At 45.4% G+C, this 19020-nt stretch overlaps 1 protein-coding gene across 7 annotated transcripts in view; it reads left to right on the top strand.

The window, feature by feature from the left end:
* Positions 1 to 19020, top strand: part of ZMIZ1 (zinc finger MIZ-type containing 1) — a 626177-nt gene that overhangs the window by 76377 nt on the left and 530780 nt on the right. For 2 of the 7 annotated variants that reach the window (XM_077259396.1, XM_077259401.1), the window contains exon 2: positions 8715 to 8790. The exons of the other annotated variants lie outside the window; for them this stretch is intronic. The gene's annotated coding sequence lies outside the window, so the exon portion shown is untranslated. The remainder of the gene's footprint in view (positions 1 to 8714; positions 8791 to 19020) is intronic. 7 annotated transcript variants of the gene reach the window in all.

Here is a 19020-nt window from a genome sequence, read left to right as displayed (position 1 = left end):
CCGCGGATCCGCAGCGGATCGGCAGCGGATCGGCAGCGGATTGGCCGCGGATCGGCAGCGGATTGGCCGCGGATCCGCAGCGGATTGGCCGCGGATCTGCAGCGGATTGGCAGCGGATTGGCCGCGGATCCGCAGCGGATTGGCCGCGGATCCGCAGCGGATTGGCCGCTGCGAATTCGAAGCAGTTTTCCATCAGGTTTACAGTACCATGTACACCTAAGGAAAACCAAATCTGCTGTGCCCATGGTGCGGAAAATTCCGTGCAGAAACGCTGCATTGTATTTTCCGCAGCATGTCAATTCTTTGTGCGGATTCCGCAGCGTTTTACACCTGTTCCTCAATAGGAATCCGCAGGTGAAATCCGCACAAAAAAACACTGGAAATCTGCTGTAAATCCGCAGGCAAAACGCAGTGCCTTTTACCTGCAGATTTTTCAAAAATCGTGCGGAAAAATCTCACACGAATCCGCAACGTGGGCACATACCCTTAGGGTTAGGGTTGGAATTAGGGCTAGGGTTGGAAATAGGGTTAAGAATAGGCTTGTGGTTAGGGTTACGGATAGGGTTAGGGGTGTGTTGGGGTTACAGTTGTGGTTAGGGTTGGGATTAGGGTTACGGTTGGGATTAGGGTTAGGATTAGGGTTGGAATTAGGGTTACGGTTGTGTTGCGGTTAGGGTTGTGGTTAGGGGTGTGTTGGGGTTAGGGTTGTGATTAGGGTTATGGCTACAGTTGGGATTAGGATTAGGGGTGTGTTGGGGTTAGTGTTGAAGTTAGAATTGAGGGGTTTCCACTGTTTAGGCACATCAGGGGTCTCCAAACGCAACATGGCGCCACCATTGATTCCAGCCAATCTTGCGTTCAAAAAGTCAAATGGTGCTCCCGCCCTTCCAAGCCCCGACGTGCGCCCAAACAGTGGTTTACCCCCACATTTGGGGTACCAGCGTACTCAGGACAAACTGGGCAACAACTGTTGGGGTCCAATTTCTCCTGTTACCCTTGCAAAAATAAAAAATTACTTGCTAAAACATAATTTTTGAGGAAAGAACAATTATTTTTTATTTTCACGGCTCTGCGTTATAAACTTCTGTGAAGCACTTGGGGGTTAAAAGTGCTCACCACACATCTAGATAAGTTCCTTCAGGGGTCTAGTTTCCAAAATGGGGTCACTTGTGGGGTGTTTCTACTGTTTAGGCACATCAGGGGCTCTGCAAATGCAATGTGACGCCCGCAGACCATTCCATCAAAGTCTGCATTTCAAATGTCACTACTTCCCTTCCGAGCCCTGACGTGTGCCCAAACAGTGGTTTACCCCCACATATGGGGTATCAGCGTACTCACAACAAACTGGGCAACAAATATTGGGGTCCAAATTCTCCTGTTACCCTTGTGAAAATAAAAAATTGCTTGCTAAAACATCTTTTTTGAGGAAAGAAAAATGATTTTTTATTTTCACGGCTCTGCGTTGTAAACTTCTGTGAAGCACTTGGGGGTTGAACGTGCTCATCACACATCTAGATAAGTTCCTTGGGGGGTCTAGTTTCCAAAATGGGGTCACTTGTGGGGGGTTTCTACTGTTTAGGCATATCAGGGGCTCTGCAAACGTAACATGATGCCCGCAGACCATTCCATCAAAGTCTGCATTCCAAAACGTCACTACTTCCCTTCCGAGCCCCGGCATGTACCCAAACAGTGGTTTACCCCCACATATGGGGTATCAGCGTACTCAGGAGAAACTGGACAACAACTTTTGGGGTCCAATTTCTCCTGTTACTCTTGCAAAAATAAAAAATTCTGGGCTAAAAAAATATTTTTGAGGAAAGGAAACACATTTATTATTTTCACGGCTCTGTGTTATAAACTTCTGTGAAGCACTTGGGGGTTCAAAGTGCTCACCACACATCTAGATTAGTTCCTTAATGGGTCTAGTTTCCAAAATGGGGTCACTTGTAGGGGAGCTCCAATGTTTAGGCACACAGGGGCTCTCCAAACGCGACATGGTGTCCGCTAATGATTGGAGCTAATTTTCCATTCAAAAAGCCAAATGGCGTGCCTTCCCTTCCGAGCCCTGCCGTGCGCCCAAACAGTGGTTTACCCCCACATATGGGGTATCATCGTACTCAGGACAAACTGGACAACAACATTTGGGGTCCAATTTCTCCTATTACCCTTGGGAAAATAAAAAATTCTGGGCTAAAAATCATTTTTGAGGAAAGAAAAATTATTTTTTTATTTTCACGGCTCTGCGTTATAAACTTCTGTGAAGCACCTGGGGGTTATAAGTGCTCACTATGCATCTAGATAAGTTCCTTGGGGGGTCTAGTTTCCAAAATGGGGTCACTTGTAGGGGAGCTCCAATGTTTAGGCACACAGGGGCTCTCCAAACGCGACATGGTGTCCGCTAACGATTGGAGCTAATTTTCCATTCAAAAAGTCAAATGGCACGCCTCCCCTTCCGAGCCTTGCCGTGCACCCAAACAGTGGTTTACCCCCACATATGAGGTATCGGCATACTCAGGAGAAATTGCCCAACAAATTTTAGGATCCATTTTATCCTGTTGCCCATGTGAAAATGAAAGAATTGAGGCTAAAAGAAATTTTGTGTGAAAAAAAAGTACTTTTTCATTTTTGCGGATCAATTTGTGAAGCACCTGGGGGTTTAAAGTGCTCACTATGCCTCTAGATGAGTTCCTTGGGGGGTCTAGTTTCCAAAATGGGGTCACTTGTGGAGGAGCTCCAATGTTTAGGCACACAGGGGCTTTCCAAACGCGACAGTGTCCGCTAACGATGGAGATAATTTTTAATTCAAAAAGTCAAATGGCGCTCCTTCCCTTCCGAGCCTTACCATGTGCCCAAACAGTGGTTTACCCCCACATGTGAGGTATTGGTGTACTCAGGAGAAATTGCCCAACAAAATTTAGGATCCATTTTATCCTGTTGCCCATGTGAAAATGAAAAAATTGAGGCTAAAATAATTTTTTTGTGAAAAAAAAGTACTTTTTCATTTTTACGGATCAATTTGTGAAGCACCTGGGGGTTTAAAGTGCTCACTATGCTTCTAGATAAGTTCCTTGGGGGGTCTAGTTTCCAAAATGGGGTCACTTGTGGGGGAGCTCCAATGTTTAGGCACACGGGGGCTCTCCAAACGCGACATGGTGTCCGCTAAAGATTGGAGCCAATTTTTCATTGAAAAAGTCAAATGGCGCTCCTTCCCTTCCGAGCCCTGCCGTGCGCCCAAACAGTGGTTTACCCCCACATATGAGGTATCAGCGTACTCAGGACAAATTGGACAACAACGTCCGTGGTCCAGTTTCTCCTTTTACCCTTGGGAAAATAAAAAAAATTTCGCTAAAATATCATTTTTGTGACTAAAAAGTTAAATGTTCATTTTTTACTTCCATGTTGCTTCTGCTGCTGTGAAACACCTGAAGGGTTAATAAACTTCTTGAATGTGGTTTTGAGCACCTTGAGGGGTGCAGTTTTTAGAATGGTGTCACTTTTGGGTATTTTCAGCCATATAGAACCCTCAAACTGACTTCAAATGTGAGGTGGTCCCTAAAAAAAATGGTTTTGTAAATTTTGTTGTAAAAATGAGAAATCACTGGTCAAATTTTAACCCTTATAACTTCCTAGCAAAAAAAAATAAATTTTATTTTGTGTCACATAACTCTCTGGTTTAACAGAATAAAAATTCAAAATGTGAAAATTGCGAAATTTTCAAAATTTTTGCCAAATTTCCGTTTTTTTCACAAATAAACTCAGAAATTATCGACCTAAATTTACCACTAACATGAAGCCCAATATGTCACGAAAAAACAATCTCAGAATCGCTAGGATCCGTTGAAGCGTTCCTGAGTTATTACCTCATAAAGGGACACTGGTCAGAATTGCAAAAAACGGCCATGAAGGGTTTAATAAAAAAAGTGATTACGGTAATGTGAGATAAGTGAAATTTTTTTCATACTGTTTTTTAAGCAAAATTTTCGTTCTAAATATTTGTATTTGATGGCTTAGTCTTCAACCTATGTATGGCTCCCAATCTGCTGAAAAGCTTTAGCTCCCAACAAACTTGTTCTAGATTTACAACAGCTGTTGTGCCACAGGTTGAAGGACACTGGTTTCCATCAAAATGAAAGGTGAAGCTCCAAGATCTGAAATTGGCAGCAAGTACCATATACAGCTTGTGCATATGTAGCCACATTTAAGAAGCCAAATACTGAACCAGTTTTCCTGAATTTTAACTTGAAAACCCAATATCCAACCTAGTGTAGGGCCTAAGGAGTTGTGTACAACATGCGTAATAGCCTTAGTGCTCTTTGAATTCAGGTCATGTACAGCCCCCTCAGGCCCTCCACAATACATACATATACAGTGCCTTGCGAAAGGATTCGGCTCCCTGGAACTTTTCAACCTTTTCCTTCAAACATAAAGATACCAAATGTAATTTTTTGGGGAAGAATCAACAAGTGGAACGCAATTGTGAAGTTGAACGAAATTTATTGGTTATTTTAAATTTTTGTGCAAATTCAAAAACTGAAAAGTGGGGCGTGCAATAGTATTTGGCCACTTTAACTTAATACTTCGTTGCGCCACCTTTTGTTGCGATTACAGCTGCAAGTTGCTTGGGGTATGTCTCTTATCAGTTTTGTACATCGAGAGACTGAAATTCTTGCCCATTCTTCCTTGGCAAACCTATCGAGCTCGGAGGGGTTTGATGGAGATAGTTTGTGAACAGCAGTTCTCAGTTCTTTTCACAGATTCTCGATTGGATTGAGGTCTGGACTTTGACTTAGCCATTATAACACCTGGATACGTTTATTTGTGAAAGATTCCATTGTAAATTTTGCTTTATGTTTGGGATCATTGTCTTGATGGAAGACAAATCTCTGTCAGTCTCAGGTCTTTTGCAGACTCCAACAGGTTTTCTTCAAGAATGGTCCTGTATTTGGCTCCATCAATCTTCCCATCAATTTTAACCATCTTCTCTGTCCCTGCTGAAGAAAAGCAGGCCCAAACCATGATGCTGCCACCACCATGTTTGACAGTGGGGATGGTGTGTTCAGGGTGATGAGCTGTGTTGCCTTTACACCAAACATATTGTTTGGCATTGTTGCCAAAAAGATCCATTTTTGGTTTCATCTGACCAGAGCGCCTTCTTCCACATGTTTGGTGTGTCTCCCAGGTGGCTTGTTGCAAACTTTAAAAAACTCTCCCAGGTGGCTTGTTGCAAACTTTAAAAAACACTTTTAATGGATATCTTTGAGAAATGGCTTTCTTCTTGCCACTCTTCCATAAAGGCCAGCTTTGTACAGTGTACGACTGATTGTTGTCCTATGGACAGACTGTCCCACCTCAGCTGTAGATCTCTGCAGTTCATCCAGAGTGATCATAGGCCTCTTGGCTGCATCTGTGATCAGTCTTCTCCTTGTTTGAGATGGAAGTTTAGAGGAACGGCCGGGTCTTGGTAGATTTGCAGTGGTATGATGCTCCTTGCATTTAAATATGATCGCTTGCACAGTTTTGGAAATCATTTTGTATCCAAATCCGGCTTTAAACTACTTCACAACAGTGTCACGGACCTGCCTGTTGTGTTCCTTGGTCTTCATGATGCCCTCTGTGCTTCAAACAGAACCCTGAGACTATCACAGAGCAGGTGCATTTATACGGAGACTTGATTACACACAGGTGGATTATATTTATCATCATTAGGCATTTAGGACAACATTGGATCATTCAGAGATCCACAATGAACTTCTGGAGTGAGTTTGCTGCTCTTTTCTTGCCATAATACAAATTCTAACAGTCTATTCAGTAGGACTATCAGAGTGTATCCACCAGACTTCTGCACATCACAACTGATGGTCCCAACCCCATTTATAAGGCAAGAAATCCTACTTATTAAACCTGACAGGGCACACCTGTGAAGTGAAAACCATTCCCGGTGACTACCTCTTGAAGCTCATCAAGAGAATGCCAAGAGTGTGCAAAGCAGTCATCAAAGTAAATGGTGGCTACTTTGAAGAACTTAGAATATAAGACATAATTTCAGCTGTTTCACATTTTTTTGCTAAGTACATATTTCCACATGTGTTAATTCATAGTTTTGATGCCTTCAGTGTGAATGTACAATTTTCATAGTCATGGAAATACAGAAAAATCTTTAAATGAGAAGGTGTGTCCAAACTTTTGGTCTGTACTATATATAGCCACCTTTTGCTTTGATGACTGTTTTGCACACTCTTGGCATTCTCTTGATGAGCTTAAAGAGATAGTAGTCACTGGGAATGGTTTTCACTTCACAGGTGTGCCCTGTCAGGTTTAATAAGTGGGATTTCTTGCCTTATAAATGGGGTTGGGACCATCAGCTGTGTTGTGCAGAAGTCTGGTGGATACACAGCTGATAGTCCTACTGAATAGACTGTTAGCTGCTTTTTTCTTGCCATAATACAAATTCTAAGTAAAGAAAAATGAGTGTCCATCGTTACTTTAAGAAATGAAGGTCAGTCAGTCCAAAAAATTGGGAAAACTTTGAAAGTGTCCCCAAGTGCAGTGGCAAAAACCATCAAGCGCTACAAAGAAACTGGCTCACATGAGGACCGCCCCAGGAAAGGAAGACCAAGAGTTACCTCTGCTTCTGAGGATAAGTTTATCCGAGTCACCAGCCTCAGAAATCGCAGGTTAACAGCAGCTCAGATTAGAGACCAGGTCAATGCCACACAGAGTTCTAGCAGCAGACACATCTCTACAACAACTGTTAAGAGGAGACTTTGTGCAGCAGGCCTTCATGGTAAAATAGCTGCTAGGAAACCACTGCTAAGGACAGGCAACAAGCAGAAGAGACTTGTTTGGGCTAAAGAACACAAGGAATGGACATTAAACCAGTGGAAATCTGTGCTTTGGTCTGATGAGTCCAAATTTGAGATATTTGGTTCCAACCACCGTGTCTTTGTGCGACGCAGAAAAGGTGAATGGATGGACTCTATATGCCTGGTTCCCACCGTGAAGCATGGAGGAGGAGGTGTGATGGTGTGGGTTGCTTTGCTAGTGACACTGTTGGGGATTTATTCAAAATTTAAGGCATACTGAACCAGCATGGCTACCACAGCATCTTGCAGCGGCATGCTATCTCATCCGGTTTGCGTTTAGTTGGACCATCATTTATTTTTCAACAGGACAATGACCCCAAACACACGTCCAGGCTATGTAACTGCTATTTAACCAAGAATGAGAGTGATGTGGTGCTACGCCAGATGACCTGGCCTCCACAGTCACCAGACCTCAACCCAATCGAAATGGTTTGGCGTGAGCTGGACCGCAGAGTGAAGGCAAAAGGGCCAACAAGTGCTAAGCATCTCTGGGAACTCCTTCAAGATTGTTGGAAGACCATTTCCGGTGACTACATCTTGAAGCTCATCAAGAGAATACCAAAGACTGTGCAAAGCCGTCATCAAAGTAAAAGGTGGCTACTTCGAAGAACCTAGAATATAAGACATCATTTCAGTTGTTCCACACTTTTTTGTTAAGTATATAATTCCACTTGTTAATTCATAGTTTTGATGCCTTCAGTGTGAATGTACAATTTTCATAGTCATGAAAATACAGAAAAATCTTTAAATGAGAAGGTGTGTCAAAACTTATATATATAATATATATTTATTGAAATATTTGATGTCCTTGTCAAACCAAGAATAACCCTTCAGATCATGAATGGCCGGTCAAGTGGCAGCGCAATTAAAACCACAAACATCTATGTACCTTATAGTCACATCTCCATGGTCATGGCCTATTTTATATACAGTGGGTACGGAAAGTATTCAGACCCCTTGAAATTTTTCACTCTGTTTCATTGCAGCAGTTAGGTAAATTCAAAAAAGTTCATTTTTTTCTCATTAATGTACACTCTGCACCCCATCTTAACTGAAAAAAAAACAGAAATGTAGAAATTTTTCACATGGTCATAAGTATTCAGACCCTTTGCTCAGTATTGAATAGAAGCACCCTTTTGAGCTAGTACAGCCATGAGTCTTCTTGGGAATGATACGAGTTTTTCACACCTTTATTTCTGCATCCACTGCCATTCTTCCTTGCAGATCCTCTCCAGTTCCATCAGGTTGGATGGTGAACGTTGGTGGACAGCCATTTTCAGGTCTCTCCAGAGATGCTCAATTGGTTTTAGGTCAGGCCTCTGGCTGGGCCAGTCAAAAATGGTCACAGAGTTGGTCTGAAGCCATTCCTTTATTTTAGCTGTGTGCTTAGGGTCATTGTCTTATTTGAAGGTAAACCTTCAGCCAAGTCTGAGGTCCAGAGCACTCTGGAAGTGGTTTTCATCCAGGATATTGCTGTACTTGGCTGCATTCATGTTTCCTTCAATTGCAATGAGTCGTCTTGTCCCTGCAGCTGAAAAACACCCCCATAGCATGGCTGCACACAAAGCCTAATGAGGGCAATCTGGCGATGCCCCCCCAGCCTCTGGCTCTGGGCAGTAGCCCAGATTGCCCTCATTATAATCCGCCCATAGCAGTACACCACCTCCACCTTGCTAGCCGATTAGTGCAAGTGGAGGTCTGTGCCCTTTACTGATCCAGCCATGGACCTATCCGTCTGGTCCATCAGCAGTCACTCTCATCTATCTCATCAGTTCATAAAACCTTTGAAAAATCTGTCTTCAGATATTTCATGGCCCAGTCTTGATGTTTACACTTCTGTGTTTTATTCAGGGGTGGTTGGATTCAGCCTTTCTTACCTTGGCCACGTCTCTGAGCACTGAACACCTTGTACTTCTGGGCCCTCCAGGTAGGTTGAAGTTCTGGAGGATAATGACTTTCTGGTCTCTTCATGTTTCATTCTTCTCAAATCGTTTTGAGTTAATGTGCTTTTTTTTCTCAACACATCTTTTGCGACCCTATTAAAGGGGTTGTCCAGGACTATTTTATTTTTTACTATGGGCCTAAAATCTAACAGGCAGGTAGTTGGTATCAGAGGCAACTAACTGCCTGTTCTACCCAGCGCCGGCTCAGAGTGGTCACTGGCTGCTCCTACCTGCTCTTTTGCTGCTCCAAGTCAACAGAGCAGCTCCTCTTCTTCCAGGCTTATCTGTTGACAGGGTGTGGCTGCTGACATACTGATTTACAGCCAGCTCCCTGCAGTTAGGCAGTATGAAGCTAGGTGTAAATCAGCATGATGTCAGCAGTCACGCCCTGTCAACAGAGCAGAAGAGAAGTCATTGCTCTGCTGACATGATGTCCTCAGAAGCTGCTGAGTTGCTGGCAGGAGCCATCAGTGACCAAGTTGTTCTGGCAGAGATCGGTTCTGGGCACAACAGTCACGTTGTTAGAAACTACCTGCCTGTTTTTTCTTAGGCCTATAGTATAAAAAAGTTAAATAGTCTTGTATAACTTCTTGAAAGTGAACCTGTCACCAGGTTTGGCCGCTGTAAGTTCTGGCCACCGCCTTTCAGGGCTTACCTACAGTATTCTATAATGCTGTAGATAAACACCCGATCCGACCTTAAGGATCAGAAAAATTAGTTTTATTATACTCAGTCCGGTACAATGGGTGTTGCAGGTCAGGGTCTGGCACCTCCCATTTTCTTATGATCGCCGCCCTTTCTGCTTGCTTCTTTGCTCACTGCAGCACGCAGGCGCCGGGAAAGGTCAGAGAGGACCAGTGCCTGCCCACTGCAGTACTTTGCTCTAGAAGGGTGAGTGTAGTAAAACTTATTTTTCTTATCTTTTAGGTTGGGGGCTTATGTACAACTATCAGGGACCCCGTGACCGGCCTGCCCAGGTCCGGACACGAGTCCCATATTGCGCAGGACGGGACGGGTTGACAGCACCCGCAGACACAGAACGGCACGGTCGCAGGCATGCAGGACCTATGGCACGTGATCTCAGGAAGAGGGGCTGGGGCGGAGCCAGCCGCCGGAACTCCCAGAGTGATCAGCGGAGCACCGAGGGTACAACCGGGGGTTAGCGACAGAAGAGTAACTGAGTACAAGCGGGTGTCAGGAAACCGAGCGAGTAATATAAGAGGCGAGGGAACAACCAAAAGGAAAGTCAGAAAACCAGATAATCCACAGACAGAACCTAATCGGCAGGCAAGTGCGACGTGGGGGACAGACCGGGTCAAAACGGGAAGTAAACTCACAAGGCAGGCACAAGGCACAAACACATAAGCGTACAGGGGTCACTTACGGTAGCTCAGCCGAGGACAGAAGTATAACTGACAAGAATGCAAACCTCCGGCGGCTATAAAAAGCCCTCCCCTATCCAAAGGGAGGCCGCAAGCATTAACCTCCGATGCTCTTGCTCAAATCCTACCATAGGATCATGAAAGTACCCCCCTCTCAACGGGGGCCCACTGGAACCCCAGGCTACCCTGGAAGTTTGGCATGAAATGCTTGAACCAGACAATCAGCATGCACCAATTGAGCAGGAACCCACGAGTGATCCTCTGGTCCATACCCTTTCCAGTGCATTAGATACTGCAAAGAGCGGCGCACCCGACGAAAATCCACAATGTGCCCAACCTCATATTCCCTGTGACCCTCCACCAACAACGGTGGGCGTGCCGACCCAGAATCTTCCTTCACTGACCCTAATGGTTTTAAAAGAGATTTATGGAACACGTTAGACAAATTAAATGAGGCTGGAAGACGCAATCTATAGGCTACCAGATTGACTATTTCCACAATCTCGTACGGCCCGATGAACTTAGTGCCTAATTTGGCCGACTGAACCTTTAGGTTGATATTCCGTGTGGAAAGCCAAACCTTCTCCCCAACCTGAAACATGTGACCCGGAGTTCTCTTTCTATCAGCGAACAACTTATACCTCCCTTGAGCCCTGGAAATATGCCGTACCTCAGCCCACAGATCCCTTAACCGCTGAACAGATCCCTCTGCCCCGGGACAACCAGAATCCAATTCCCCAAAATAAGGATTTAAAGCCAGAATTGACTAGAAATGGAGGCATACTACTGGACTGACGTACCCCAGTTGTTGAAGGCGAACTCAGCCAAAGGTAAAGCATCGTACCAGTCATCTTGCCTAACAGAGGTTAAACACCTAAGAATCTGTTCCAAGGATTGATTGGTGGGTTCTGTCTGCCCATTTCTCTCTGGATGATATGCGGAAGAGAAAGACAAAAAAATACCCAATTTCTTACAGAATGCCCTCCAAAATTTAGCCACAAACTGCACACCTCTGTCAGACACAATATTCAGGGGTACCCCATGCAAATGGACCACATGCTGAATAAACAACCTGGAGAAAGTCTCAGCTGAGGGTAATGCAGCTAAAGGAACAAAATGGGCTTGCTTTGAAAACCTGCCACCACCACCCATATCACAGTATTACCCCTGGACGGAGGGAGATTGGTAGTGAAGCCCATGGACTGATGGGTCCATGGCCTCCCAGGAACCGGTAAAGGGACCAGTTGCCCAGCCGGCCAGCTATAAGAGCTTTTGGAATGTGCACAAACACCACATGCAGATATAGATTTTTTTACATCAGAACCCAGTGAGGCCCACCAAAAAACCCTTGGCACCGCCTCCCGTGTGGCCACAATCCCAGGATGGGCACTCAATTTAGACTCAAGAAATTCCTGAAGGAGCTTAGCTTGAAATTGGTCTGGGACAAACAATTTATCTCTTGGCTTGTAAGCAGGGGCCAAAGACTGAGCCCCCACAATCCCTCGCTCCAACTCAGACGAGATCTCCGCTACCACCACCCCGGGACGAAGAATGGAGAATGGCGGCTCGGGGGGAGACACAGGCTTAAAGCTTCTCAAGAAGGCATCAGCTTTAACATTCTTAGAACCAGGACGAAAAGTAATAGAAAACTGAAACCGGGGAAAAAAAAGCGACCAACGAGCTTGTCTGGGAGTCAATCTTTTCGTCGACTCAATATATGCCAAATTTTTATGATCCGTGATCACAGTAATAGGGTGAGCCGCCCCTTCCAAAAAGTGCCTCCATTCTTCAAGTGCCAACTTGACCGCAAGAAGTTCTGTATCTCCTACATCACAATTTCTCTCGGCAGAAGAGTACTTCTTGGAAAAGAAGGCACATGGCTTGAGATTAGTCAAAGTGGCAGGTCCCTTGGACAACACTGCTCCCACCCCTACCTCAGAAGCATCCACCTCCACAATAAAAGGTTTGTAAGAATCTGGTTGTACCAAAATCGGAACGGACATGAAACATTTTTTTTAATGCCAAAAAAGACTCCTTGGCGGCCCCTGACCAAACGTTTAAATCCGTCCCCTTATGAGTAAGATCAGTGAGGGGTTTAACCACCTGCAAAAACCACCTAATAAATTTATGATAATAGTTGGCGAATCCCAGGAGGCGCTGGAGCCCCTTAAGGTCTCGGGGTTGAACCCAATCAGCGATTGCCTGCACCTTCCTGGGATCTATATGAAACCCCTCGGAGGACACAATCAGACCCAAAAAAGACAGCTCTTGTACAGAAAACGAACATTTCTCTAATTTAGCAAATAACTGATTTTTCCTGAGTCTTTGGAGAACAGTTCGTAGATGGATGCTGCAAATGATTCTGACTGTCCGGGGAAAACACCAAAATATCATCCAAATAAATAATGACAAAACGTCCTATAAGGTCAGCAAACACCACATTGAAATTCTGAAAAATAGCGTGAGCATTAGTAAGTCCAAAGGGCATAGCCAGGTTTTCAAAACGTCTCTCTTATGTGAGGAACGTTGTTTTCCACTCGTCCCCATCACGAACCCTTATCAGATTATAAGCCCCCCCGGAGGTCTAATTTGGAGAACCATTTGGCCCCTGATAATTGGTTACATAAGTCTGGGATAAGGGGAATAGGAGGGTATGTGTTTCTCACCGTTATTTTGTTGAGTTCTTTAAAGAAAAGTCGAGGCAAGGACCCAAACCGCCATCTTTTTTTTTTTTTTTTTTTTTTAAACGAAAAAAACCCCGCGCCCACAGGAGAGACGGAAGGCCATATATGCCCCTTCCGAAGACTTTCAGCAATATACTCCTTCATGGCCAAACGCTTAGGACCAGACAAATTGAATAGATGGGCTTTAAGTAGCTTAGCCCCCGAGACTAACTCAATGGCACAATCAAAGGGTCTATGTGGCGGTAAAACCTCAGCCTCGCTTTCGGAGAACATGTCTTCGAAGTCCTTCAGGTACTCTGGAATACCCTCCAGACCGACAGACGACACAGAGACAGATTTCACAGGTACAGATAGTAATTCAGATTCACAACCATTGTTAACACAATTAAGGCCTCATTGAACAATTTCCCCTTGCTTGAAAAAGACCAGCATATGGTCGAAACGTCGCTGATGCTATATGGCTAAATAAAGAATTCTTTGGACCATTACACCCGGTGGAGCGCTGTTCTTCTGTGCAGATGTTGAACAATTTCCCCTGTCACCCAATTGATGATAGGGTTATGGCGTTGCCACCAGGGCATTCCCAACACCTACCCAGCAAGCAGATTCTCCAAGACAAAACAACTTATCTCTTCAACATAATCAGAGCCTACTTTGAAGGAAAAAGACCTCAGATACGTAGCAAATTCCTTCTTTAGTGAGGGGAGAGGAGTCAATGGCCACCACTTTCTGGAGTCTAACTGTCCCTATCTTGCATTGGGAAATCAAGTGAGGACTGACCAACTTGATGGATGAACCGCAGTCCACAAAAACTGTAGTAAAATAAGGACAACTGTCCACCAACAGTTCCACTGGAAGCAAAACTTTTGCAAATGAGGAAAAGTGTACCTGAGAGTCTGGATGGCTTCCTCGACCACCACCCAGACCTAGTCATTTCCCACCGTCTTGAATGGTGAAGGGCAGGAAGGGCAATCCCTCTTCTAGTGTCCCGACTCTCCACAATAGAAGCAAAGCTGCTTCTCACGACGACATCTTTTCTCTTTCTCTTTCAAAGTGACGGCGCCCACCTCTATAGCCTCAGAAGTGGCCACGGCTTCGTCTCCACTGGGGAACAGTGATGTTTCCAGTAGCATAACACCTCTAGCCCATAACCTGCGATCCATACAAACGCTTGGGTCATAGCATCTTCCAGGGAATCAGGTGGGGGAATCAGGTGGGGGATGAAGTGCCAGGGCATCCTTCAGACTTTCGGACATGCCTCTGTGGAACAAACCCCAGAGGGCGGCGTCATCCCACGAAACCTCCGCAGCACAACATCTGAATTCTGAGCAAAACCACTCGGCCGAGTGCGTCTCCTGACAAACACTCATCATAATATCCTCCACCAGACGCACTCTTTTAGGCTCATCGTAAATGTGCCCTAGGGCCTCAGAAAATGCATCCACCGACACTCTCTCAGGGGCCGTAGACGGGATAGAAAATGCCCAGGCTTGCGGAGCCCCCTTTAGCAGAGACATAACAACACCCACCCTCTGACATTCATCTCAAGAGGAGCGGGTCTTAAAGAGAAGAGCTTGCAACCCTCCTTAAGGACTCTAAACTCTTTTTTTTGTTATCGGAAAACATCAGGTAACTTAATCCGGGGTTCGGGAGAAAACAGAACGACTTCTCTAGCCCCCACCCCCTGAATTCCCAAGGACAAAGCCCCCTGAACCGTGTTCGTCACCCGCTGTTGGGACCGGGCCAAGGCTTGCTGCTCCAGATTTAGTTTCTGCAGCATCTGAGACAGGTGCTTCACCTGCTCATACACGGTGTGCGAGTCTATACTGCACCCTAACCACAGAAGGCTACTGTTACGGTCAGTTATAATATCAGAGACTCCGTGACAGACCTGTCCAGGTCCAGACATGAGTCTCATACTGCGCAGAATGAGACGGGTTGACAACACCCGCAGACAACAGAGTTGCACGGTCGCAGCGTGCAGGACCTACAGCTTGTGATCGCAGGAGGAGGGGCCACGGCGGAGCCAGCCACCGGAGCTCCTGGAGCAATCAGCGGAGCACCAAGTGTACAACCGGGGGGGGGTGACCGGCTGGTCGAGCCAGCAGAAGAGTAACCGGGTACAAGTGGGTGTCAGGAAACCGAGCGTGTAATATAAGAGGCGTGGGAACAACCGAAAGGTAAGTCAGAAAACCAGATAATCCACAGACAGAACCTAATCGACAGGCAAGTGCGACGTGGGGGACAGACCGGGTCAAAATGGGAATTAAACTCACAAGGAAGGCACAAGGCATAAACACAAGCATACAGGGGTCACTTAAGTCAGCCGAGGGCAGAAGTATAACTGACAAGGATGCAAGTCTCCCGCGGCTATAAAAAGCCCTCCCCTATCCAAAGGGAGGCCGCAAACATTAACCCCCGAGGCTCCTGCTCAAATCCTACCATAGGATCATGACAACAACATTATAGAATGCTGTAGATAAGTCCTGAAAGGCAGTGGCCGTATCTTATAGTGGCCAAACCTGGTGACAGGTTTGCTTTAACTACTTATAACAAAACATTTGCCAAAATCTTGGCTATTTCAAAATTGCTGCTTCTCTCTGTAAGACTTGTTTTACTTTTTAGATCAGGTAAATTTCTCTTTTGGCCCATTTTGCAGGAAGAAAACAAGCTGCCTAATAATTCTGTACACCTTGATAAAGAGTGTTATGTCCTTAGGCCGCACCCCCCTCATTACCCAAATACATCAAATGATCTGCCTCATCCAATCAGCATTCACGTTTATACAGCTGGGAGTTGGAAAATCTGCATAAAATGATTACATGATCAAAATAAACACTTTCCTAATAATTCTGCACACATTGTATGCCGCAGCTTTTGCCTACAATTCCTTTATTTTTTTTACAAAGAAAGTGGGTGAGAATTGGTAATTATTTTTGCTGTACTAAGTTGTGGATTTCCTACTCCCTAATTCTGGGAGTCTCTACAGTACCATTCTCATGTGGCTGTACCTCCAGTACAAACTCCAAATGCATGGCTTTGCTGTGTGCATTGGACCAGGTTCATACCTGCGCAATTAGATTATTATTTTTTTTTATTATTATTATTATTATTATTATTTATTTATATAGCACCATTAATTCCATGGTGCTGTACATGAGAAAGGGGCTACATAAAGGGTTATAGATATCATTTACAGTAAACAGGTTTACAGTGACACACTGGTACAGAGGGGAGAGGACCCTGTCCTTGCGGACTTACAGTCTATGGGACTGTATTACATGTACAGTATCCTTAAAGAAACCCTAATATGAACTCTTCCCCCCCCTCCCAAATCTGTATATATTTGTAGTGTCAGTGTGTTAATAATATAATAATCTACCGCTGCATTCTCCAGGATCCAGTGCTGTTTTGCTCATTTTATCAATGATGTCACCGTTCTTCAGGCTATTCGGCTCACTCTGTGCTCTGTGAGGCGGAAGGCTCTTTTACACGATGAGCCTATGGAGCCTGGTTCTGTGCCTTTTACTAAAGCTCTATAGGCTCACATTGTAAAAGCCACTGCTGGGTCACATACACACCCCAGAGTGGTCTGGAGAGTCTGCAGAGTGGTAACGGCTCTAGACCCCAGAGAACGCGGTGGTAGGTGAGTATAGTAACACATTCGCATTATATTATATGCATCTATATATATAATTGTCTAAGGGTTTTTCCGTCTGTCTGTCTGTCTTTCTGTCTGTCTGTCCTGGGAATCCCGCGTCTCTGATTGGTCGAGGCCGCCAGGCCTCGACCAATCAGAGACGGGCACAGCATGGCGACGATGATGTCATAAAGGTTGCCTCGACCAATCAGTGACGGGCACAGTCTGCCGTGAATTCGCCTCGACCAATCAGCGACGGGCACAGTATCGACGTAGATGTCATAATGGTTGCCATGGCGACGATGATGTCATAAAGGTTGCCTTGACCAATCAGTGACGGGCACAGTCTGCCGTGAATTCTGGAATCATCATTGTCCATATACTACGGGGACATGCATATTCTAGAATACCCGATGCATTAGAATCGGGCCACAGTCTAGTATATATATATATACATAGACAAAAACACGGAGGAAAAAAGTCCACTTCAACATATTTAGAAAACAATATACAAAAGATTTATTAGGTAATCAATACAAATACAAATATGTAAAATACAAAACATGGGTGTATTGTTAATACCGCCATATAGCAGAAGACACATAGGAGGAAATGTGGCAATGACCAAGTCAGGGGGGGAGTTCACATATACACCTTTTGGGTGGCAGCGTCAGCTCAGAAAGTAAAGAGAATGTCCGACCAAATACAATCACTACGTCTAACTCACATGGCACAAGTAGCCCAAAGTGCAAAGGTCATATCTTCATAAGCACAAATAATTGCTGCTTACCCATTATGGATCAGGTGTGTTCTCCCCACCTCACTCGGTCCCCCCGCGGCTCTGCACTTAGTAACCCGATGTTTACCCTGGTTACCCGGGTGCTGCAGGGGGACTTCGGCATCGTTGAAGACAGTTTCAACGATGCCGAAGTCGTTCCCCTGATCGTTGGTCGCTGGAGAGAGCTGTCTGTGTGACAGCTCCCCAGCGACCACACAGCGACTTACCAACGATCACGGCCAGGTTGTATCGCTGGTCGTGATCGTTGGTAAGTCGTTTAGTGTAACGGTACCTTTACTGTGTGGTATGTTTGATTAACCCTTTAACAATGATAGGATTAGTAATGGATAGGTGTCTTATTGACACCTCTCCATTACTAAGCCGGTTTAATGTCACATAATGAGGTGACATTAACCCCTCATTACCCCACTTGCCACCGCTACAGGGCAAGTGGGAAGAACCGGGCAAAGCTCCAGAATTGGCGCATCTAATAGATGCGCCTTTTCTGGGCAGCTGTGGGCTGCTGTTTTTAGGCTGGGGGGGCCATATCCATGGCCCCTTACCAGCCTGAGAATAGCAGCCCGCACCTGTGAATTTTGCCGGGTTGGTTTTAAAATATAGGGGGGACCCCATGCAGTTATTTATTTATTTTTTTTCCATTCATTCTCCCCTGCTCGGCCGGCGAGCATGACGTGGATGGATGGATGATAGCCGGCTTCAGCACCACACGCAGGGGAACAGCGCTGTAGCGCTGCTTCCCGGCAGCCGACCGTGTGGTCCTGATGCAGCACACGGTTGCCACACGTGTGCCACATGGATGTATCACACGGACACGGATATCTCCTGTACCTTGTTTACCGGTACCGGAAATATCAGGACTTGTGAAACCGGCCTTAAGACCGGAGTCACACTAGCGAGGAATACGGACGAGTGCTATGTGATAAAACATCGCATAGCGCTTGGACCAGTATTCTTCTGTGGGGCAGCTCCCGTCATCGTTTTTTTTCTTGGCCGTATTATACGTGCGAGTGAAATTGCAGCATACTGGGATTGTGAACGACACTCGGCTGGGTCTCTGCTCACTCGCACCCATATAAGTCTGTGGGTGCGAGTGACTCAGGGCACATCACTTGGATATCATCCCAGTGCTGTGCGATATATGCTGACCCTGGCAATGGAGGAGATAGAGAAAGTAGTTTTTTCTGCCTCCTCCGCAGCTGTGCTCTGATTCTCTCTGTGCGAGAGGCTCGGAGCACAGACCCATGACACTCGGCTCCCGCTCGCAGCAGAGCAGGAGCGGAGGGTCATTAGCATTTCGCCTCCGATGCTCTTGCATGGGATGCTATACGCAAATGTGACCCCGGCCTTACATTTATTAGAGTCTGACCTGGAGCTCTATGTATCATGGAACTTCGGTTTCTCTAGTCCCCATTTTCTGCAGATGTTGCCTATGTGCTGATGATCCATGACAATTGTCCCATTGCTGGTTTTCTACTTGCACTGATTTTTGCATTTTAGATTGATTTGTTAGATGTGGTCAGAATTAAGCACACTCATTCCAAGCTTGTGTAAACTTGGATTTTCACTTCTTATTTTTTTTTTTCTTTTTGTTTGATTTATAGACTTGTGCTGTGCCTTATTACAGCTAAACATGTTTGGCTTATTACGTTTCAGCATAGCAGAAAAAAACTAAGCCATGGAAAGCCGTGTATGCTGTAGATAATGCAGAG

This window comes from Ranitomeya variabilis, chromosome 4 (assembly GCF_051348905.1).
Source record: "Ranitomeya variabilis isolate aRanVar5 chromosome 4, aRanVar5.hap1, whole genome shotgun sequence".
In the NCBI taxonomy this organism is placed as follows: domain Eukaryota; kingdom Metazoa; phylum Chordata; class Amphibia; order Anura; family Dendrobatidae; genus Ranitomeya; species Ranitomeya variabilis.
This window is presented reverse-complemented; position numbering and strand designations above follow the sequence as displayed.